The sequence below is a fragment of the Sapajus apella genome, unplaced genomic scaffold, assembly GCF_009761245.1.
Source record: "Sapajus apella isolate SASKATOON/1434 unplaced genomic scaffold, GSC_monkey_1.0 scaffold9, whole genome shotgun sequence".
Lineage (NCBI taxonomy): Eukaryota > Metazoa > Chordata > Mammalia > Primates > Cebidae > Sapajus > Sapajus apella.
The window spans coordinates 13649054-13673794 of NW_022436949.1; the positions used below are offsets into that span (position 1 = coordinate 13649054).

Genomic DNA, 24741 nt, shown 5'->3' on the forward strand with positions numbered 1-24741 from the left:
AGTGAAGAAAGCCATAAGCCAAACACAAGTAGCTGCAGCTCTGAGTGTGGATACTGGAGATTTTGGCAAGGGTAGATAGCAGTCGTCAGCCTATCAGCTCTTAGGAGAGTCAGTGATGAAGATAGATTCACCAAGCTCTGGTACCGCCAAAGTAGGAGAGACTGTTCCTCGAAAAGGCAAGTGGCTAAGAGCTTTCTGGAACATTAGGCACACAAATATAAGATATATCCAATCATTCCCAAACGTAACTAAAGTATTAGAAGAAAAAATAGCATAATACAAGATCCCACTTGAGACTTTTCAAAAGACTATCCTCACAAGTATTTTTAATTTGAAATATGTATATATTAATACTTAGAGTGTAGATAGCATAGCAGTAGTCTACAAATCCGACTTTGGAAAATACTTTATATTTCAGAGAGAAGAATAAGAATAAACAAGAGGAGGTGGAGGAGAAGAGAAAAATGTAGAGTTGGGAAGGGAAAGTGGAAAGGGAGGAAAGAGGGGGAACAAAGTACTAAAAATAGCTTTAGTCAGTCAAATATACCAACATTCTAACTTGTGTGTTTGGAAAATTCTGTTATTTGGATGGATCAGTCATTAGTGGTGTTGTATGGCTTGAAGTTGACTGTATTAAATGGCAAAACTCAAATACAAATTGAGATTTTAGTTTTCTCAGAAATATTTCTCACAACTGATATCCGCTACTGTAACATGGTTTTAGAGTACCCCACAGTGCTTTCATTCAATACGTTTTTTGAACATCTAATATAGTTGTCATTTGAAGCTATAGCAGAGTTCTACATCCAAAAGAAGTACAACAATACTACTTTAGAGCAAAGTAAGCTAAATAATTAATAAATCCATAAATATATAATGTTTAAAATCTCCTTACATTAACTTACTCCTAAGTCTGATCTAGAGTATAAAAATATTATCATAGTAGAAATCTATGTAAGGAAAGGTTGTGTCAATCTGAAGAAGACATGACAGAAAAAGCAGCCAAGGAAAAGGAGTTACTAAACACACAGTGACAGTGACTTCCAGGCACTGTGCTGGGGAGATGGTCTCACAAAAAAGAGCAAAGGGAAGGTTTTATCTGGAGCATGTAGATGCATTAAATTTAAGGCAAAATCTCAGCCTAATTCTTCTAAACAGATCTCACCATTTGAATTGCCTGATCACTAAACAATATCCTGGCAATTTACTTTCATTCCATGTCGCATCTAAGTCAGTCAATCTTAATGGTGCCTGATTAAATGTTTATTGAGGTATTTTTCACTTAAGATTAATAACTGGGGACTGTGGTTTATATACATTTCTGTAAGTTTATGCCAGCTGGAGACAAATTGACACCCACCTTAATAGCGATGTACCTACAGATTCTTTCAAATTTCTAAAAGTACATGGGAGGTACTTTTCAGGAAAGAGTTATGTTGAACAGCTTGACAGTAAAAAGGTTCTCTGTAACTTTTTTCTAACAATACACACTGGAGTGTGGAACTCAGGATAAAATAATTCTATTGAACTCTGCTCAATATGCCTTTTTTTCCTGAAGTAATAAAAGAACATCTGTAGTATTCAATCTTCTCTATGGAGCAACTTCGCCAAACAGATATTAAGAAAATCCTTTTTTCTCTTCCCTCTTTCTTCCAGAAACATTTATTGAAAGCATGTAAATATTCCAGGCAATACAAGAAGAGCTGAAACTGCAGAGACTCATGTCTACTCCATCTAGTACAAGTGGACAGTCTTGAAAAGTAAAAATGAAAATATATACAAGGTTGACAAATCAATTCTCAGCGGAAAAGATGAGGATTGAGCAAGCTCTAGAATAATGCAAGGCTGCACTTTATCAGGCTAAAGGCTCTCAGCCAAGAAAGATGTATTTTTAGTACAAATCTTGTATTTGATTTTTTTGTATCTGTATGTGTTTTTTTTTGTATATTTATGACTTTTATTATTTGTTGACATCCTGTGAAAATATTGCTATCCATTAAATGTATAATGTTCCCCCTATGGCAATAGTAGATAAAATCAAAGGCATAAATAATGAAAAAAATGAACTTAATTTATAACTCATGTGGTTAGCCAGGTTTTCCAGACAGAAATTTGAATTTATACTTATTTATATAAGGCTAAGCATATATAACAAAGCTTTGAGGTAATCCAGTTCTCATGAAGCCTGATTTCCTAAACTCCTATAATGTCAATAAATTTAAGGATAAGATGGTTTACTTGCTTTCTCCTCAGGGAAATGTACTCTATGCTAGTTAATAGGGTATAAAGAATATGACAAAGGGAATTCTACTCCTATAAACGTGTATAAATTCTAAATCTAATGAGGAAGTTTTACTTATACATAAACACCATATTATTAACAGCTTAGAAAGTTGGCTAGAAAGAGTGACACAATTTTAGATTTTAATTTATAATTTCAAAGCATTTTCCTGATGAACTCTAAAGAGAATACAAGAGTGTACCAGCTACCAGAAAGCAAATATAAAAGAAACCCCTTGCTGACAAAGCAACCTTTTATCCTTGGTATTTTATCTATGTCCTAGAGGAGAATCAACAGGCGAAATGTCACTGCAAATCAAATGTCTTCATTCTAGACCTCATTTTATTACATTCTAATTTATAAGATAAATTAATGTCCTTAAAAATAATAAAGTTAACAGGAAAATCAGATAGTGCAAAACAAGCAAACAAAGAAAAACCCCTTAACTCTATGCTGATTTTCACATTCAGGGAGATTATGCAAAAGATCAAAGGGATTTAATGAGAAAAATGTTAAACTTAAAATATACAAAGTATGCATCATCTCACTTTGTACATATTTGCATTTAATTTTCATGGAGAAGGACTGATTTATATCTCTACTCAGATGCTGACTCTGGTTAAAAATATCATCTTTATTAAGTCTCTACCAGCCATCAAACAAACAAGTACATTTTAAAATAGTATCCCCACCCTACAGGGTTCCAGTAAAGGAAATAATAAAGTGAAATATGAAAAAAAAAAAAAGATTGTTCTTTGAGAGGAAGAGACCTAATTAAAAGGAGGCCCTAACAACTCCATGGATTAATTGGGAGCCAGCTGAGATAATTGGACCTATGGGAGTTTGATTACACCCATCATAAACTGCTTTTTTCACAAGTATAGGTTAAATGCTTGATGCTTTAATTGTGTGTAGCACTACAATGAAAGTAGGGATAATATAGAAAAATTAATATTTGAAAAGCAAACTCCTGAAGTTTTTTGGCATCGTTAGTAGCAATATTGTTTTTTTTTCAAATATGCAATTTTTCTAGGTTTTTTGGAGCCACTTTCATAAGAGTGTGGTTGCAATTCTATCAAACAAAATATACTTTTGCTATTAAAAGTTGACCTGTAGACCACAGGTAGCTGCTTTGCAATTAGAAATTCAACAAGACCACATCACTCTGCGATTGAAATTAAAATGGGCTGCTGTTTTTAAAGACGATGTCCTTAAATGTTCATTGCAACAAACATTGGCTTTCAATTACATGATTTTCCAGGAAATAGAACCATAGAATTGTAGAGCCTAAGGGAACCTCATCGATCATTTATCTGGCCAAACCTCCTATTTTTACAGTTGTGGGATCTGACTTGAAGACAAAAGGTTGAAAGTTCTAGAAAAAAGCTAGGTTTTTATTAGGGGCTAGAAGATGTAGGGGCTTATCAGAGGGCAAGGCAGGAGGGAGTAATTTCTTTTTGAAAATTAGTGACTGAGAAAGGAGCAGCCATTTGCATACATCTCAAAATCTCCTGCTTCTGCAATACTTTATAAACAAGTCTCTATTGAGGGAAGTATGGAAGTGGAAAATCGAGAATCACTTCATTTGCACTGGGAAATAGGATCACATGCATATTTTAATAGTGAACAGATATTCCTTTTGTTAGGATGAAGGCAGAAGCAATATTAAATTATTACTATAGATAGAAAAGATATTAGCCATATACTCCAAGTAGGTGAATAGGTCAGCTTAATGAATAGGGAGGAGAGTGAGGGATAAAAGACTACGTATTGGGTAGACTGTACACTGCTCCAGTGATGGGTACACCAAAATCTCAGAAATTACCACTGAAGAACTTATTTATGTAACCAAAAAAAACTGGTTCCCCCAAAAACTACTCAAATGAAAAACAGGATAGGTTTACTAGCAGCCTCTAGCATCTATAGGTTTTAGCAGTAGGCCCAAAAGTCTTAGACTAAGCCACCATCATCTCTTAAAAAGACAGATCTATGACAGTGTGCTGGATATTTCCCTTTCTCCACCTGCTTCCTGCCTAGTAGGCTAACCCCTCTAGACAGATTCAATAGGGGATTCCTGCCCTCCAACTTTTTTGGGGGTCCAGACAATGGGATATCATCAGGTGATCAGTGGTGGGCAGAAATACAAGTGTGAATAAATAAACCCAGGGATAAGTCATCAATGGGCTGTTCTTGAAATCAATCTGGCCCTCCAACCAAGGCTACAGATCCTGCCAGACAGCCTCTTCTACTTATACAGCAATCGTTCTTTTTCCCATTCTGGCAAACTTCCTTCTTTGGCTTTCTGGACTAAAAATCCCCATTTTTGTCTCTTCAAGACTGTTCTGTACACTGAAGCCAGGAAACCTTTCAAAAACACAAATATGGTCACTGATAACTCCTAAATTCTTAACGTAAGTTCAAAAACACAGTAGACTCTGGCTGCTTTTCATCACTCTAAGTTCACCTGATTTAACTCCTAGATATCTTTCAAGACTCAGTTTAAATGTCACATTTTGATATGTCTACTGTGTTCCAGTATGCCTGTTGTGTCCCTCTACGTCTTCATAGCAGTCATCTGAAACTTATTTTTATTTACTTATTTTTTTAAGAGAGGGGGTCTTGCTAGATTGCCGAGTCTAGAGTGCAGTGGTTATTCACAGATGCAGTCGTGATACACTACAGCCTCAAACAGCTGACCTCAAGTGGTCACCCTACTTCAGCTGCCTCAGTAGCTGGGACCACAGGTGTGCACCACAGCACTTGACTCATTTGAATCTTAGTATATTAATTTGTTCAATTAGCTTTTGATCTATAGAAAAATATGTTTCATTTTCCTCTTTCCTTCCCTCCCTTCCTCCCTTCCTCCCCTCATTCATTTCTTCCTTCCTTTTATCATAGGTCATTGTCATTTAGTCTTTTTGTCTCTTCAATTTGTTCTTCTTTTTATAAATAGTTTTCCATGGTTCCTACCCTCCTGGATTTTACATTTGACAAGAGAGGCAGATATTAAGCCATTAAGTACAATAGTAATAACTCAATTACAATCATGATAAGTGCTAGGAAGACAAGTTTCAAAGTCATATGCCACCTTTCCTGAATGAACATCAGAACCTAAAACAGAAACTGGTAGATAATAAATTGACCGGCAGTGAGGTTAGGAGGCAGTATAGAGTTTTGATATAGAACATCAGTTGTGCAGCCAATTCTAATTAGATTCAAATTTCAGACTCTGACTTTTGCTACCGATATACATTAGGCAAATGGACTTATCTCCATAATTCTCAGTTTTCCAATTATAAATGACACAAAATTTTCCCCATGGAATTAGCATCAATATTAAATGAGAATAAGTTACATACGTCATTGAAAAGAGACCCTGTTAGACATGTTGCACTAAAATTATGGTAGTATTTTTAGAAAACCACAGACATCTTCGTCTATGTGTAGATTTTTAGAAAAAAGAAAAACAAATTCAAACGTAATCCATTTCTTTTCTATTTTTAGCAGACTATCACGATTTAAATTAACCATAATTAAAATTTCACAAAAACATGGAACAATTGAATTCTAAGCACAAGGCATAAGGTAGCCAACATTCTGGCATAAGGAATTTGGAAAAAATATTATATCAGCTTCAGAAATACAGCTTTATGTACAAGAAGCCACCTGGCACATGCAATAAAACAACTTTATTAATACAGTATGTTACATGCATAAATCTGATCAGGTTTTCTCTAGCAATCATCCTGTGTGCCTCAAGACACCTACAGTAGGAGAAGTCATGTTTCTATCCATTCTCAAAATTCCCATCTTTTGTGGCATCATTTGAAGTTAATTTGCAATACAAAGTTAACTCACACCTCATTATCAGTGCCACAATTTGTTTACATGCAAGTTTTCAATTTCTAGCTCATTTTTTCCTCATTTATAAAATTATTTTTGGATTACTTTTCTGTTTAGTAAATTGTAAGCAAATGAAAGCTGTGTGCTATTCTTTTATATTATAGTCTATTATTGAAGTGTTTGTTTGAATTGTCTCTGAGAAAATTAATTCAATAAAACATTATTTGCATTTTTATTTTCCATATTTTATACCACATAAACTGATACATAAATACCCTAACATTAATACCCTAACATGGTATTAATCTTGGTTGAAATGTAATATTTCTGAATGTCACAAAGGGGCTCAACATAAACATAATATAATATTTTGATAAAATAAAAAATAAGACTAAGAAAACATCAATGTAAATCTTGCAAGTTGAAAATATTTTGATTGTTCATTCTCAAATATTAAATATATAATTTTTTAAGCAAAGTATTATCAAGCATACAAATGTCATGGGCTATCACTATTTGTATTTGGCATTTTAATGTCTCTGCTATCTATATATAGGTCCATATTGTTTGGTGGAAAGAAAATCAGAAAAAACTACATGTCTCACAAGTATAGTTTCAGTCATTTAAATTTAGTTGATTACAAAGGATGCCAGTGACACTCTTAAGTTTAGCTTGATTAGACATGAACCTGAATAAATTAAACTAAATGTGTAACTGGTGGAATTTTGCTTTTTATAATAATATGAAGTATCCATTCAACCACATGACTGATGCTAAGTCAGCCAGCTGGTGTGTCTTTTATGTATAACTCTTTCCACCACATCAAAGACAAAAGAAAAAGAAAAAAAACACGCTCAGGGCTTTCCAATAGAATTTTCTTAATGGAAAAAATGTTCAATGGCTGGAAATGTTCTACATATGTGCTGTCCAATATAGTAGCTTTTAGCCACATGTGGCTATTGAGCATTTGAAAAGTGCCTGGTCTAACTAAGAACTGAACTTTAAATTTTAATTTAATTACAATAAACATAAATTTAAACAGCTATGTGTGACTAGTGGATACCGTATTGGAAAGCAGAAGATGGTGTGAATAATTGTCACTGGACCTATTCTTTTTTTCTTTTTTTTTTTTTGACACAGAGTTTTGCTCTTTGTCACCCAGGCTGGATGCAATGGCCCAATGTTGGCTCACTGCAGCTTCTGTCTTCTGGGTTCAGGCAATTTTCCTGCTTCAGCCTCCCAAGAAGCTGAGATTACAGGTGCCCACCACCATGCCTGGCTAATTTTTGTATTGTTAGTAGAGATGAGGTTTTACCACATTGGCCAGGCTGGTCTCGAACTCCTGACCTCAGGTGATCCACCTGCCTTGGCCTCCCAAAGTGCTGGGATTACAGGCATAAGCCACCACACCTGGCTATTCCTGCAATTTTTTACACTAACATTTATGTTGAGAAACAAGACAATTATGTCCAAGCATATTCATAATAATCTGCTTCAAGTTGCAGAATACAACCCTTCCTGAGTCTCTTTAGTTACATTCATCAGGGACTAAAGAGCACAGGGGACAGACTTGCTATTAGGAGAGCCAACGATTGACTCACCAACCTTCACCTGATGGAATAAAAAGCCACCTTGCAAACCCTAACATGCTTGCAGTGTCCCTATGTGAATCACCTTCTGCTTCTGTGTTGAGAGGAAGAAAGCAACTTCCAAACATATGGTTTATCATCATGCAGAAGAAAGAGGGGGGAGATGATGGAGTCACTTCTTTTTCCTGCTCATCTACTAGGCTTTCTTTTAAATTTGGAGGGAACTCATCGGCAGATTTTAAAAGTTATTTGACACATGAGCAAAGCATATAAAATGGACAGATTGAAGTGGCTGTGCACTCTTTATATTTTAGTCCTACTTTTTCTAAAAAAGAAACCCATGTATTTATTGTGCTTAATCAAGGTACTGACATTTGGGTATTGTTTAGCCCTAGAGTTTTCATATTGATCCCTCAAGGTGTTTTACAATACCCCAAATGACGTATTGTTATTATCACCTAAGCATTAAAGTGGCCTCCATTCAAGTAAAATCAGTACTCAGTGAGCAGTAATTCTATTGTGTATAATTACGATTACCCATGTCCTCCTAACTTTTAGCCAGTGTTCAAATTTGCTCACCTTCAATCAGACAGCTTTGTTTTATAAATACCTATTCAAGTTTTGCTACTTGGTTCCCTGGGAATTTCATCCATTTTACCGGCTAGCTTGTTAGTGTTCTTCATTTGATTTAATTTGGATATTATTTTCTAAGTATATGACATTGAAATCTATTATAATTATCAGATTCTATCTGCATGATGATTAAGTTCCCCCTTTTTATGCTGATTACTGCTAATGTTTCACAAAAGGAAGCACATTTTACCTGAGCTGCTTTGATTTAAGGATTATGAACTAACACAGTGTTTCTTTTAAAAATGACATAACATTTGTTTGCTTTTTTAAAAGCATCTCTTTTGAAGAATAGAAAGTGGGATAAAGAGATTTATTAGTATCTCAGGAAGCATGTAGTAAAATTAAATCACTTCACATTTTCCATATGCCTAATGTTGCTTTCAGATTTGTGTAGAGTGTACATATAATTTATTGTCCCAAATGAGATCTTTTTGAGAACAAAACAAGGCTTTATTAATAATTAAGCTGGACCAGCAGGTATAAACAGAGACTGTCGCCAGCTAACCAGGACAGAGTGGCCCTGGATTCAAGTATGCTTGAATATATATTTGACGCATGAACAACATGAGTTTGAACTGCGTGAGTCCATTCGTACATGGATTTTCTTTTTCCTTTGCCCCCCCCGAGACAGCAAGACCAACCCCACCTCTTTATTCTCCTCCTCAGCCTACTCAATGTGAGGATGATGAGGATGATGAACTTTATGATGACCCACCTCCACTTAAGGGATAATAAATGTACTCCTCATGATTCTCTTAATTACATTTACTTTTATCTAGCCTACTTTACATTATAAGAATACATATACAAAATATGTGTTAATTAAAATGTAAGTCATTGATAAGGCTTCAGGTCAACAGCAGGCTATTAGTAGCTAACTTTGGAGGGAGTCACAAGTTATGCATGACTTCTCAACTGGGTGCAATGTTGGCACCCCTAACTCCAATGTTGCTCAAGGGTCAACTGTGTTGACCCTTTAGATGGAGACTGATACATGGGAATAGATCCAAGCCTTTCTCCAACTCCTCTATGTTACAAGGGGGCCTGTTATCAATATGAAAGCACTTCCATCCACTATGTGGAGGCCCCATGTAACTGCTTCTGCTTTTATCTCAGGTCTTTTGACACATTTTTATTGTTCAGGATGTCGCTCTGTTTATCCTATTCTTTAAAATGTCATTACCAAACTTCATTTCAAAAATACTCTCCACTCTTTAATCTACTCAATATTTCTCTCTTCTCAATATCATCTACAGTAACACTTGTGAAAATAATTTTTTTGGCCCCTTGGTTTGCACTGTAGTTTTAGCCTGTCATTGTAGCTCATGCATATTTCTTCAGGTTGCATTAATTATTTGCATATCATTCCTTTATCACGGCAGAAGTGATGGCTTTTCCTACATTTGTACTTACCATGAGGCCTGTCACAGTGTACCTCAACATTCTGTTCATTGAGTAAAATACATAGTGAGCAAGTAATTGAGAAAGTTTGAAATCACACAAGAATTACACTGAGGTTATATAACTAAATCAAGATATTATTTACTTTGTGCCTTGCACTTTGATAAATGCTCTAAAATATTATTTCACTTAAGTCCAGACTACACATATGTGACCTGACAATGATGAAGTTGAGATAAAGAAAATTAAATGCTATGTCCTGATTCATAGAGGTACTAATTGGCCAAGCTGAATTCAAACTCAAACCTATCAGACTATGTTGTTGATGCAATAATGTGACCAGCAGCCCCATGGTTATTCATCTAGTCACTTTTGATAGCACTGAACATCTTCCCTGGGTGGTTGATCTCTACTTTCTGTTTATCCTCTTATTTACAACATAGTTAAATATTTTTAGTTTCTTTCAAATTTTCTCATATTTATTCAGGATTTGAGCATTATTCTGACAAACTAAACTACTCCTTTCTAGGTTCATTTCCAGTTTATTCTACCAATATTTCATATTTTAAAATATTTGTTTCTTAGAGTTCCCCATGCAGTCTCCTTGATTTTGGTAACTATTTTGGTATCTTTTTCTCAGTGAGATTGTTCATAATTCTGCAGTTCAATTACTTTCTTTTAACATTTCCATTCTCCTTGAGCAATATTTTATTTCTGAAAAACTGTCCAGGCAAAGAAAATGAAATCACCATCTCATAAAGACATTTGCACTCCCATGTTATTGTCCACAATAGCCAAGATACGGAAACAACCTATGTGTCCATCCACAGATGAATACATAAAAGAATCTGTGGTACATACATACAATGGGATATTATTCAGGCCTAATAAAGAAGGAGATCTTGTCATTTGCCACAATATGGATGAGCCTGGAGGACATTATGATAAATTAAGTAAACCAGACAGAGAAAAAAATATATTGCATTATCTCACTTATATGTGGAATCTTTAAAAATATGTCCAATATGGCTGGGCGCGGTGGCTTATGCCTGTAATCCCAGCACTTCGGGAGGCTGAGGTGGGCAGATCACGAGGTCAAAAGATTGACCCCAACCTAGCCAACAAAACCCTGTCTCTACTAAAAATGCAAAAATTAGCTGGGCGTGGTGGCACACGCCTGTAATCCCAGCTACTAGGGAGGCTGAGATAGGAGAATTGCTTGAACACAGCAGGTGCAGGCTGCAGTGTGCTAAGATTGTGCCACTGCACTCCAGCCTTGCAACAGACCGATACTCTGTCTCAAAAAACAAACAAACAAAAATATGTCTAATATATACAGATAGAGAACAAAACAGTGGTTACCAAGGGTAAGAAAAATGGAGAAATAGGGAGATGTAGGTCAAAGGATATAAAGTAGAGATACATAGGATATTCAAGTCTAAAGATCTAGTGTACAACATGAAGACTATAGGTAATAAAATTTTACTGTGTATGGGATTCATTGTAAACAATCATATTTTAGCTGCTTTAGGCACACAAAAAAGGGGTAACTATGTGAGATGATGCATATGTATGATTACTTCATTATAGTAACCTTTTTGCTGTCTTTATATATCCCATAACATCATGCTGCATAACTTAACTATAGACAATAAAATTTATTACAGAGTAAAAAGAAAGTTTGTTCATGGAAGTAAATCTACCATTTGCCTAATTTTATTTTTAAATCATATTTCCAAAGACATGGTTTCATATTTCACTAGGAGCAGCATCTGCTTCTTGCTTTGGAGAGTATGATCATATGAGGCTGTGCAGAGTATTAAAGAACATAGGCAACCCAGGTGCAAATCCTGACTGTATGACTCTGCTGTAGCCATTATTTAAGCAACCAGGTGATACTTGTCTTAGAAATTGGTCTGTTCCTCTGATTAGAATGCCACTCTTTCAGATTCCCATGTGGCCAGCTTGCTCCCTTCCTTGGGACAGTCACTCAACAACTGTTTCCTTCAGTGACTTTCAAGACCATCATTTAAAAATGACCCCTTCCTACCATACTTTCTAGTCAATATTCTTACCTTCCTATTCTCTATGATACTTATGAGTTTCAGTGCACTCTATATATATGTATATAAACTTATACATTTCTTTCTTAGGTCTCCTCCACAATAGAATTTAAGTCCCAGGAAAGCAAATTATTTTTATTTAGTTCAGTATTTTATCTCCAGTGCACAGAACAGTATCTAGCACATAGTAAGTATTCAATAAATATTTTTGACTGAGTGAATTTTAAAAATTGTATTTTTATCAATCTGCAGAATAGAAGACCAATAATAACAAAGCTTTAACTGAAGTAATGGCATGAAGTTGTGATTGTGGACTTTAAAATCAGACTAAAGACTGTGGGGTGGGGGTGGGGTGCATGTCAACAGATTTCATCATTCTGATTTCCCCATAAATTACTCATCATAGGAAGTAGCCAATAACAAGTTGTGTAAAAGTAGGTGGAACTTGCTATAGATACGACTTTTCCTGTAAAGGAATAATAAAAATAGACCTCCTACTTCTAATTGGGCCAACTTATACTTACTTTAAATATTATATCATTTTATTTCGATTAGGATTGAATTAAAATTAACAAATACTCAAACAGAAAATTACTTTTGGTGTCTTAGCTGAATGCGTGCAAGTCATTCTACATTCTGTCCTTAACAGCAACAACTGTACTAGGATTCACCTCTTTCAGGGCAAAGTCAAAACATGGATTTAATCCAATTTTTAATCAGCTGTACAGATGGGTTTATTTCACAAATACACTATGCTGCACAGATGGAAGTTCCTGAATGCCTGACAAGGTGTTAAAACAGTTACTGATATTACAAAGGAATTAAAAATCAGCATAGGAAATTATAATTAGTAGAAGCTTGGTCTCTGAAGAGTTTATTAGCTCAGCACTTATATTTTGTCCTTGGCACTAAAAGAACACATTTTTTCTGAAGAAAATTTAAAAGTACACTCTAGGCTTATATGAACTTGCATCTTACATTAATTATTTTTTGGCATGTAAGGACTCAGTGACTTTTGTAAAATGCTAAACTGGAAAAAACATATAAATTCATGTATTTTAAAAGGTATTTTCAAGATTTGGATGTTTACAGTGTCATCCTATCTAAAATATAATGATGAAAGCAATACTTCAATCATGAAGCTGGTACATAAGTAATTAACTTACATTACTATATCTTAAGTCATTTCAATAACATATATCACAATAATCAGGAGGAAATGGCTACATCTCTGGCTTAAGCAATCAAAAGCCTGTAGGCACTCTGAAAATCTGCCCTAAACACCTGTGGTTCCTTATTAAGAGCTTATTTTCTTTGTGAAAAAGAACAACTATTAAAGAGATAATATGCTTTAATTATTTTGTTCAAATTAATCTCAATATCAAGCTTCTTGAATTCAGAATTTGGTATTTCAATTCTCCCCAATTTTTCTAACAGGAACCTATCACATCTTGCCTGGTGAGTCCTTCCCTCTTTCCTCCCAGTCCCACTCTATTTCCTCTGCCAACTGCAGACATTGTTAGGAATTAACAAGTATTTTATTTATGAAATGAAAAAGTTATTTATTCCTACAAACTTGGAATTGGAAGAGTTTTAATGGCACAGGCATGCCTAATATGTTTTTAAATTTTTGTTAAGTAGTTTATTAAACATAAATTTATCCTAGTCCAATAAAAGTATCAAGAAAGCAAGGGAGAGTTGAGGAGAGATGGCTGTCAGCAAGCGAATTGACTGATTTTTTTCAATGGGATATCAATCATGGTAATCTCGAAAACAAGGCAGCCCAATATGGTAGTCACAACAAGCAATTGATGAACACCTGAAATGTGACTAGTCTAAACTAGATAGGTGCTTTAAGTGTAAAATACATATTAGATTTCAAAAGAAAAAAAAATTAAACAATGTCATTAATATTTTCATAGCAATTTCCTGCAGAAGTGATGTTTTAGGCATATAGGATTACATTAATATATTATTAAAATCCATTAATTAATTACAATTAATTTTCCTCATTCCTTTTATTTTTACGAATATAGCTACCAAAAAAATAAAAATTATAAGTGTGATTCACATTTGTGGTTCATATTATAATTCTATTTTACAGCAGTGGTCTAGAATTTATTCAGAGAGAATATCTCAAGTAGAGGAGTGTGTCCTATAAGAGGTAATTATACATAACTTCAGTCAGATAAATAAGCTTGCTTTTTTGTCAAATGATAATGGATATTATTAATATTTCTAAATTAATGACCCACTATATAGCTATGGCTCATTTAACATAAATTAATCTAAACAATTTCATGTTTATGTGTTTTATTTTTGCTTTTCCCATTGCAAGAATACAAACTTTCTGTAAAATAGCAAGGCAGGTCTACAGCTAGACTCACAGCAGCTCCATAGACCATTTAGCTTGCTGAAGGTCTTAGTTGCTCATGGATTTCTTCTCGCTGCATGCTACCTTGTCATTTTTCTCTAGTACGTATCTTCTTGACTTTCTACCATTTTGGTTCTTGTCCCTCTCAGTTTTGGCTATTACATGGCCCCAGAATGCTGTTCTCCAGACTCTGCATGTGAATTTATTTTCTTTTGCTCTCAGTCAATTCTTTATTTCACAATTTTCATTCCATAGAGAGGAAATCTGATGGTCCTTGCTCATCTTGTCCTACCCTGCTATAGCTCAAAAGTGACTGGCTAGGCTTTGTATGCTGGAGCCAGGAAAGACAACGTCACCATGCCAAAACAATTAACAGATACCCTGATCATATTCTGAACAGTGTCATGAACAACAGAAGAAATTAAATAAACCTAATTGTAACCAATACATAGTGTCTCCTACCAAAATCAGAAGCTGATGTTTAGGAAAAAGATGTATAGATTTTAATGGTTATTATTTTAAGTAACTCAAATTTATTTACCAAACAAATAAAAACAAATACACAAAACACTCCAGATATATTAAAAAATAAATAAACAAAAGGAATGAGGTGATCTTGCTGTTACAGTTAGCAATGCATAATGTTTGTGTTTCATATTATCTATTCCTTCCTCTAAACATTATACCTCCTCTGATTCTTATATATTTTTTGACTTAGTTTAGGTACAACACAGCAGGATTAAAATGCTTTTAGTATTATCAAACTGTATGCAAAGTCACATATTTATTCCTTTTGAATTCATTTTAGTGATTGCCATATCATTGAACATGATTTAATTTTACCTACGGGCTGAAATATAACAGAATAAATCTCAAAATTCAAAAGGGTAAAATGAGATTAAATAATTGAGAAAACCTTCATAAACAAGATAGATTATATACAAACTTCATTGAGGAGAGGATAGCCATATAAAAATTATTTATTGTAGAAGTTTATCACATCTATGTTGAGGTTGCTGTTTACTGCCTCTAGCGTCTTTCTTGTCTTCCCGCTTGGTAATAGTACTATAACGTTTAGCAAGGTACATTGCCACCAGACATAAAAGACTACACCTGCCAATATCCCTTGCATTTAGGTATTACCAGATGCCTAAATTTGGGTCGCTAAATTAGCAGAAATATTTTATGAGACATCTGAAGTTTTTATTTAAAAACAAACAGTTGGTTTTACCTATTTTCCTTCCTTTGTGCTTCTAGGTACCTGGACTGAAGAAATGAAGTCTAGAGTTCTAAAGACACTCCTAAGACCTGTGGTGAATTTGAGAATGAAAGTCATGTTCCAAGACATTGCCTCAGGACTCGGGCACATCAGAAAGCAATTCAGAAACCCTGGACCACACGTCTTCAGACTTAATTTATGTTCACGTAAAGAAACCTTTATATGTCTTAAGTGAGTGTTATTTTGAGTTTTTCTATTATATGTAGCTGAATTTATTCCTTACTGATACACTGTTACAAACATTAAAATCATGCTCTTAACTCATAAAACCATTTCTTCAAAGGTTTATAAATGTAAAACCCTTCTATAAGTGTCTCCATACATAGATGTGTATTAAAACAATCAAACTAACAACATTTCATATTTGGTTTGGCATATACTTTATCAATACAAAACAATTTAAATTGCAAATATTATTCTTACATAAATAGGCCAGTTAAAATATAATCCTGAGGTAAATACATTATATTGCTATTTCTTTAAATGGTTTTTCTGTACAATCTTTCCTTTTTCTCTTATTTTAGAAATTTCTCATTAATAGTTCCACTATTATTAAAAGCTATAAACCTAATATGTAAAAATTCTAATATTGTATTTCTTTCTTTAAAAATTATATGATGCTAATCATATTTTTACACCTACTTTATTCAGTTAACAGGATGACAGCTTCATTAGCCATGGCATTATTTTCCAAAAGTAAGAAACTTTTCATCTAGATTTAAACCATGTTTTATATATACATTGGATATTGTAGGTTTGTCTAATGTTTCACTATAGTAAACTGTAAGAAAAAAGTAAATAAATCCTTGTCTGAATTATCTATTATGCCTCTAGAAAATTTATGAGTGAAATTTTAAGTTTGAAGACTTGAATGTTTTTAATACTGGTAACACTTTCAAACTGATCTCTTGGAAGAATGTATTATTTTATAGTACCCTTCACTGAACCTTTACTCAAATAGATCGCTTAATGATTCCTTTTTATTTCACTGACAATAATTTTGCTTTAATTTACATTTAGTGGATTAATAAATTTCTCTTTGCTTTTAATGTAAAAGAAGTAGAGATATCCAAGAAATATTTACCTCAGAGAACGTATATGGATCAAAACAAGAAAAGTGTCGTTTCCAATCTGCTTCGAGAATTTCATTCCATCAGCAAGTCACAGGATATCAGCAATATTAAGGTGAAATTTCTGCATCTCTATATTTTGGATGTACTTCCTTTTATTTGTTGATCCAACAGAAAGTTGTTAACAAAAAAAGTAACAAGGTATTAATTGACTCTGTCACCATTTTCCCCAATGGAGGAGCATCACTGAGTAGGACATGTATGGATTACCCTGAATCTTGATTTTCACTCACTGATTATTGTGAAGATTTTGTGAGTTTTACCAAAAAATAAAATAAAGAAGAATTAACTGCCTGAGACTGTTATTTACCTAACTAGGAAGAGATAGCAGTGATCCACTTTAGAGCTTCAAAAATAATATTGCTAAGAGTAATACAGCTATAAAACAACTAGGTAACAATTTTGCCCATAGAGCACTGCCCAGCAATTAAATGATTACTTCATGTTCCATTTAATTTATTAGTTCCTTATGGGGCAAAATTTGAATACCCATACTCATATTGTTCTGATAACCTAATCAATGTTCCCCTGGTTACATAGCTAATTAGCCCTAACAGCAAATTGGTTGAATGGGCAATATCCATTTCTCTTACTTTCATAAAAGGACCCTGATATTATTTGAGCTGTTTACCTATGCTACATACCACTACATGCATCAAGGAAACCTGGGCACAATTCCTTGAGAAAGCAATTTCTCATGAGAATCAGCCATGTGCATTGCCCTGATGATGGCCTCCAATCAAGAATTAGACCCATTACACAAGCTGGCCCAATAAAATCCAAGGAGAAGTCTTACGCTCTATGCTTGTGGAGAAAGCTTGCTTTTATGGACTGCTAGGCATCAAGAAAAGTGTCCCAACTGTCACTTCCATTCACCTGGAATGAAACTGATGTTGGATGACAAAATATAGATAAGAAAGTTCTGATTTTCTCAGTGACATTATTGAGTCATTGATCTGATTGCATAGAGATATTTAAGTGAAGTACAAATTTTCTTATCTTTTAGAAAGGCAGTTTAATTCAAGATTTCTATTACTTGTAGCCAAAATCATCCACTTTGTAACCCTGGCATATCTTTCAACAGCACTACCCTAGGAAGGCAGGACTAGCTTCATATGGAAAATATCCCATTTGGGTAACTGTATAATTTAAAGGTAGCAAATACTTTGGAAGCCCTGATAATTAAGACAGACATTAAACAAACAGTAAAATTGTTTGTATTTGGAAAAATTTAACCTTGATTAAACTTCAAAGAAAAGAAAGGAGATTAAAAAAAACCTCTCATCATGCATAGTAAGGAGAAGAAAAAATAAAACACAACTGATTATGAATTACAAGAGATGTCTAAGCATTGCACTAAAAAGTACAATGAAGACAACACATATGATAGTGACAGATTCACAAAAATAAATCAAAACAATATTTATCTAACATCTTAATCCTAACAAAAATTTATTCAAAAAGCAGTCCTGACTTTGAATAGTTCAGGTGGGATGTAGAATAAATAATGGATTCCTAGTCTGTGCTTATTTTTGTGTGCAGTTAATCACATGACCCTCAACTCCATGCAGCACTACTTGGTGTGACTCCTGTTTCTTTAGATGCTATCTCTGATGCACAAATTTGAGACAGCACATGGTAAAAAAAAAAACAGCACTTTTTATATGTGAGCCTTTATTGTTAATATTTTTCCAAATATTTCCAAGCTTAGTTATTTGCTTGTCTTTTGAGATTTTTTTATCTTGCTCCTCTAGCTCTTTCAATTTTCATAATAGGGTGTCATTTTAGATCTTTTCTTGCTTCTCATATGGGCATTTATTGCTATAAATTTCCCTCTAGACACTGCTTTAAATGTGTCCCAGAGATTCTGGTACGTTGTGTCTTCATTCTCCTCAGAGCAGAACTGAAGGAGATAGAGACACAAAAAACCCTTCAAAAAATCAATAAATCTAGGAGCTGGTTTTTTCAAAAGATCAACAAAATAGATAGACCACTAGCCAGATTAATAAAAAAGAAAAGGGAGAAGAATCAAATAGATGCAATAAAAAACGATAAAGGAGATATCACCACTGATTCCACAGAAATACAAACTACAATCAGAGATTACTACAAACAACTCTATGCACATAAACCAGTAAACCTGGAAGAAATGGATAAATTCCTGAACACTTGCATCCTCCCAAGCCTATACCAGGAAGAAGTTGAAACCTTGAATAGACCAATAACAAGGGCTGAAATTGAGGCAGCAATTAATAGCCTACCAACCAAAAACAGTCCAGGTCCAGGCAGGTTCACAGCCAAATTCTACCAGACGTAAAAAGAGGAGCTAGTAGCATTCCTTCAGAAACTATTCCAAACAATACAAAAAGAGGGAATCCTCCCAAATCATCTTATGAGACCAAAATCATCCTGATACCAAAACCCGGCAGAGACTCAACAAGAAAAGAAAACTTCAGGCTAATATCCATGAAGAACATAGACGCAAAAATCTTCAGTAAAATACTGGCAAACCAATTGCAACAGCACATCAAAAAGCTTATCCATCACGATCAAGTAGGCTTCATTCTGCAGATGCAAGGCTGGTTCAACAAACACAAGTCTATAAACATAATCGACCACATAAACAGAACCAAAGCCAAAAACCACATGATTGTCTCAACAGATGCAGAGAAGGCCTTTGACAAAATTCAACAGATCTTTATACTAAAAACTCTCAATAAACTAGGTATCAAAGGAACATATGTGAAAACAATAAAAGCTATTTACAACAAACCTACAGCCAATATCATACTGAATGGGCAAACACTGGAAGCATTCCCTTTGAAATCCAGCACCAGGCAAGGATGCCTTTTCTCACCACACCACACCTATTCAATATAGTATTGGAAGTTCTAGCCAAGCAATTAGGCAAGAAAAAAAAATAAAGGATATTCAATTAGGAAAAGAGGAAGTCAAATTGTCTCTATTTGCAGACAACATGATTATATATTTAGAAGACACTATCATCTCAGCCCAAGATCTCCTGAAACTGATAAGCAACTTCAGCAAAGTCTCAGGATGCAAACGCAATGTGCAGAAATCACAAGCATTTCTATACACCAATAACAGACAAACAGAGAGCCAAATCATGAGCAAACTCCCATTCACAATTGCTACAAAGAGAATAAAATACCTAGGAATACAACTAACAAGAAAAGTAAAGGACATCTTCAAGGAGAACTACACACCACTGCTCAAAGAAATAAGAGAGGGCACAAACAGATGGAGAGACATTCCATGCTCATGGTTAGGAAGAATCAATATTGTGAAAATGGCCATACTGCCCAAAGTAATCTATAGATTCAACGCTATCCCCATCAAGTTACCAATGACCTTCACAGAACTGGAAAGAAACCACCTGAAACTTCATGTGGAACCAAAAGAGCCTGCATAGCCAAGACAATCCTAAGCAAAAAGAACAAAGTCAGAGGCATCACGCTACCTGATTTCAAACTATACTACAAGGCTACAGTAATCAAAACAGCATGGTACTGATACCAAAACAGAGATATAGACCAATGGAACAGAACAGAGACCCTGGAGGTAATGCCACACATCTACAAACATCTGATCTTTCACAAACCTGACAAAAACAAGCAATGGGAAAAGGATTCCCTGTTAAATAAGTGGTGTTGGGAAAACTGGCTAGCACTGTGCAGAAAGCAGAAACTGGACTGTTTCCCGACACCTTACACTAAAATTAACTCCAGATGGATTAAAGACTTAAACAGAAGACCCAACACCATAAAAACCCTAGAAGAAAACATAGGCAAAACCATTCAGGACATAGGTATAGGCAAGGACTTCATGACTAAAACACCAAAAGCATTAGCAACAAAAGCCAAAATAGACAAATGGGACCTAATTAAACTCCAGAGCTTCTGCACAGCAAAAGAAACAATCATTAGAGTGATCTGGCAATCAACAGAATGGGAAAAATTTTTTGCAATCTACCCATCTGATAAATGGCTAATATCCAGAATCTACAAAGAACTAAAGCAGATTTACAAGAAAAAAACAAACAAACCCATCCAAAAGTGGGAGAAGGATGTGAACAGACACTTTTCCAAAGAAGACATTTATGAGGCCAACAAACATATGAAAAAATGTTCATCATCACTGATTATTGGAGAAATGTAAATCAAAACCACATTGAGATACCACTTCACGCCAGTTAGAATGGCGATCATTAAAAAATCTGGAGACAACAGATGCTGGAGAGGATGTGGAGAAATAGGAACACTTTTATAATGTTGGTGGGAGTGTAAACTAGTTCAACCATTGTGGAAGACAGTGTGGTGCTTTCTCAAGGACCTAGAAATAGAAATTCCATTTGACCCAACAATCCCATTACTGGGTATATACCCAAAGGATTATAAATCGTTCTATTATAAAGACACATACACACGTATGTTCATGGCGGCATGGTTTACAAGAGCAAAGACCTGGAACCAAACCAAATTCCCATCAATGATAGGCCGGACAAAGAAAATGTGGCACATATACACCATGGAATATTATGCAGCCATAAAAAATGATGAGTTTGTGTCCTTTGTGGGGACATGGATGAATCTGGAAACCATAATTCTCAGCAAACTGACACAAGAACAGAAAATCAAATACCACATGTTTTCACTCATAGGTAGGTGTTGAACAATGAGAACACATGGACACAGGGAAGGGATCATCACACTCTGGGGTCTGCTGATGGGGGCCAAGGGAGGGACAACGGGGGGGTGGGGAGGTTGGGGAGGGATAACATGGGGAGAAATGCCAGAGATAGGTGACAGGGGGATGGAGGCAGAAACCACATTGCCATGTGTGTACCTACGCAACAATCCTGCATGATCTGCACCTGTACTCCAGAACATAAAGTACAATTTAAAAAAGTATATATTCAGATAAAACTGGACCAGGTGTGGTGGCTCACACCTGTAATCCCAGCACTTTGGGAGGCCGAGGCAGGTGGATCACCTGAGGTCAGTAGTTTGAGACCAGCCTGGCCAACATGGTGAAAGTCTGTCTCTATCAAAAATATAAAAATTAGCTGGCTCTGCTAGTGAGTACCTCTAATCCCAGCTACTAGGGAGGCTGAGCAGGAGAGCTGCTTGAACCCAGAGGGTGGAGGTTGCAGTGAACTGAGATCACACCCCTGCACTCTAGCCTGGGTGACACGGCAATGTTCCATCTAAAAAAAAAAGGTAACACTGAATCTGTATTTGCTGCTTTATTTTAGTAATTATTGAATAATACTTTTGAATCATAACCCAGTGCTTTTCAAACCTAGCTGGCATTCTGAGTCACCTGGAGAGAATTTTTCTTCCCCTCCACCCAACCAGTTGGCAACCCAGTGCCCTAACTCCTTATTTTTATGTGGAATATAGGGCTTCTATTTTACCTATGACACAGTAATAAAGTTTTTAGTATGAAAGCTTAATAGGGTAATTAATCCACTTTTTAAAAAAGGAGATTTCTCCAAAGATAAAGGTATAGAAGTTGGTAATATGCAATCTTTTTGTAACCCCATTTTGGCTTATGTTTGAAATAGGGAACAGTGTGGGCATAGGATACCAAGAATTTGGGCAAATTTCTGTTGTACTATACTGATATTTGGCAAGTTTCTTAGCCCGTTTTGTGTTGCTAGGACAGAATACCTTGGATTAGATAATTATAAACACCATAATTTATTCCTTCACAGTTTCAAAGTCCAAGATCAAGGCACCAGCATCTGATGAGGTCTTCTTGTTACATTCTCACATGGCGGTAGGGCAAGAGAGAGCTGAGGTCTTCCTCAAGCCCTTTTTAATAGTAGCATTAACCCATTTACGGCAGCAGAGCCCTCATCAACTAAATCCCTCCCAAAAGGCCCTGCCTTCCAACCCTGTTGCATTGCAGATTAAGTTTTCAACATATGAATTTCAAAGGGGACACATTCAAACCATAGCATCAACCTTGGGTAAGTTGTATGATTTATCTTTACTTTCTTCTGCGTCATCTATAATACAGAATAATAATATACATGTTGTAAGAATTGATGGTTAAGTTGAATAGTATTGTAAAGGCATTTATGGTGATGCTCAGCATGTTCAGCCTCTTCCTATTGTTCTAATATTAGGTTTTGTAATTGGCATGCTAGCTCACTGACTTCCACTTTGAATTTCAGGTTGAAACTTTAGTCTATCACCTCCCAGGATACAAAGCTTAACAGTATGCGTTTTCTTTGCTGGGTTCCAAGTCAATATCTTAAAGCCTCAAGGGAAAAATCAAAACAAAATAAAACAAAAACATCCCAACAAACTTAACTCATCCTACCACTATACTCACAGCAGTATTACAAAAATCAATGGTCCATCCTTGTTATTTTTCCTATTTATTCTTTCCTCTTAGCAACACAGGACTCAGGCACAATTTCCTAGAGGTAAGACTTCCAGTCCAACTAACACATGTAGAATTATCCTGGTTCACTAAAAATCCACTGGATTTAAAAAATCTAGCACGTCTAGAATTGTCCTGGTTCTCTAAAAATCCACTGGCTTTAAAAAGTCTGCTTGCCTTTTCTCCTGGCCTTCAACCAGAAATCTCAGCAATCCTAAACCCTCCAGCAACAGTTACAGCAACAAACATCTCCCACTTACAAGTGCTTTCTCTGTGTCAATGTCTGAAACAAGACATTTATAGAATCTGTCTCCTTTAATTTTCACAAAATGTCTATGGATTACGGGTAATTCGGGCCCCGAGTAACTGGCTTGAATTCAGCAGAGTGAAATCTGACAAAATTGAGATGTGAATCAATGTCTGACTTCATAGCCTAGGCTCTTAAACAGCACCCTTTCACCCCAGGGCAATCTCCTCTGTGGCTAACAATTTCTATTAGCCAGGCCACCAACATTGCAAGAATTTCTATTTCTATCAGTTTTTGCTGTCTTAGTCCATATTGAAATAATTCCTTCCTTGGCAATTGGGCAAATTTAGAATTTTACCTCCAAAGTGTCTTATCAAAGTATCTATACAGTATGGCACAAATCTATCTATCCACGGTGGGTTTTTTTTTAATAATTTTTTTCCCAGCTAGGTGGTTTTTTGATCAGAATTTACCTTTTACTTAGGGAGCAACCAAAACTACTTCAAGTCTCCAAAATAGGTTATATATATTTTCTGACTCTGTATTCTCCATTAGTAAAGCAAAATTTAAGATTGCAACTTCCTCTCAGCATTTTGTATCCCTGTTCATGCTCTACTGGTCTTATTAACAGTTACCAATTTCTTTAGACCATATAATTCACTTGTTTATTTTGTGCAATATCTGGCATCACAAAAAGCAAGCTCCATAAGACTAGAATTTTTGTCAGTATTGTTTGCTGCTATATTCTTGGCATCCAGAACTCTGTCTGGCATATAGTTGGTGTTTAACAAATAAGTGAACAGTATGCACACTGGTCTATTCTTTAGCAAAAAATTCTTTCCATTTGAGTAAGCCTGAAGTCTAGTTACCAATATTGTTAACTAAGATTATTTCTAGGGCATCTATCTTCTAATGCAATTTGTGTTGCAGGGTATTTACTAGGTAATGCTAAACTCTTTTTAAGGTGGCTCTACCAATTTTTGTTTGCACAATGGATAAAAATGTTACTGAAGCCACAGGTAGACCACTTGGCAATGTCAGATTATTATTATTATTTTTTTGTCAGTCGAAAAAATGTAAAATGGTATTTCATTGTGGCATCACTTGACATTGCTGTAATAAATAATGAGGTGAGACAATATTTTATATAGTTATAAACCTTTATGTTTTCTCCACCATAAATGTTTTTTGGCAATTTTTTTCCCAACAGATTGCATCTTTTTCTTACTGATTCTTAGCAGTTCATGATATGCTGTGGATAGTAATCATTTATGAGTCAATAAGTGACAAATATCTTCTAGTTTGACTTTTTATTCATTTTTCAATCACCTCTCACAAAGAGAGGTTCTAAATTTGTAGCTGAATTTATTAACCTTTTCTGCATAATTTATAATTGTGTCTGCTCTATAAAACAATCCTGTCTATGAATATATATTTCTATATTGTCTTCTTCATGTCTATTTGTTTTGCATTATATATTTGGTTCT

General features: G+C 35.0%; 1 protein-coding gene and 1 long non-coding RNA gene across 7 annotated transcripts in view; both read right to left on the reverse strand.

Annotated features, from left to right (window-relative positions):
• Nucleotides 1-24741, reverse strand: part of PCDH9 (protocadherin 9) — a 908561-nt gene that overhangs the window by 453482 nt on the left and 430338 nt on the right. The gene's annotated exons all lie outside the window — the stretch shown is intronic.
• On the reverse strand, nucleotides 540-10736 carry LOC116551156. The gene is made up of 3 exons (XR_004268736.1): nucleotides 10605-10736; nucleotides 6893-6897; nucleotides 540-554 (listed from the first exon to the last, which is right to left on the reverse strand). It is a non-coding gene; the product is annotated as an uncharacterized LOC116551156 (long non-coding RNA).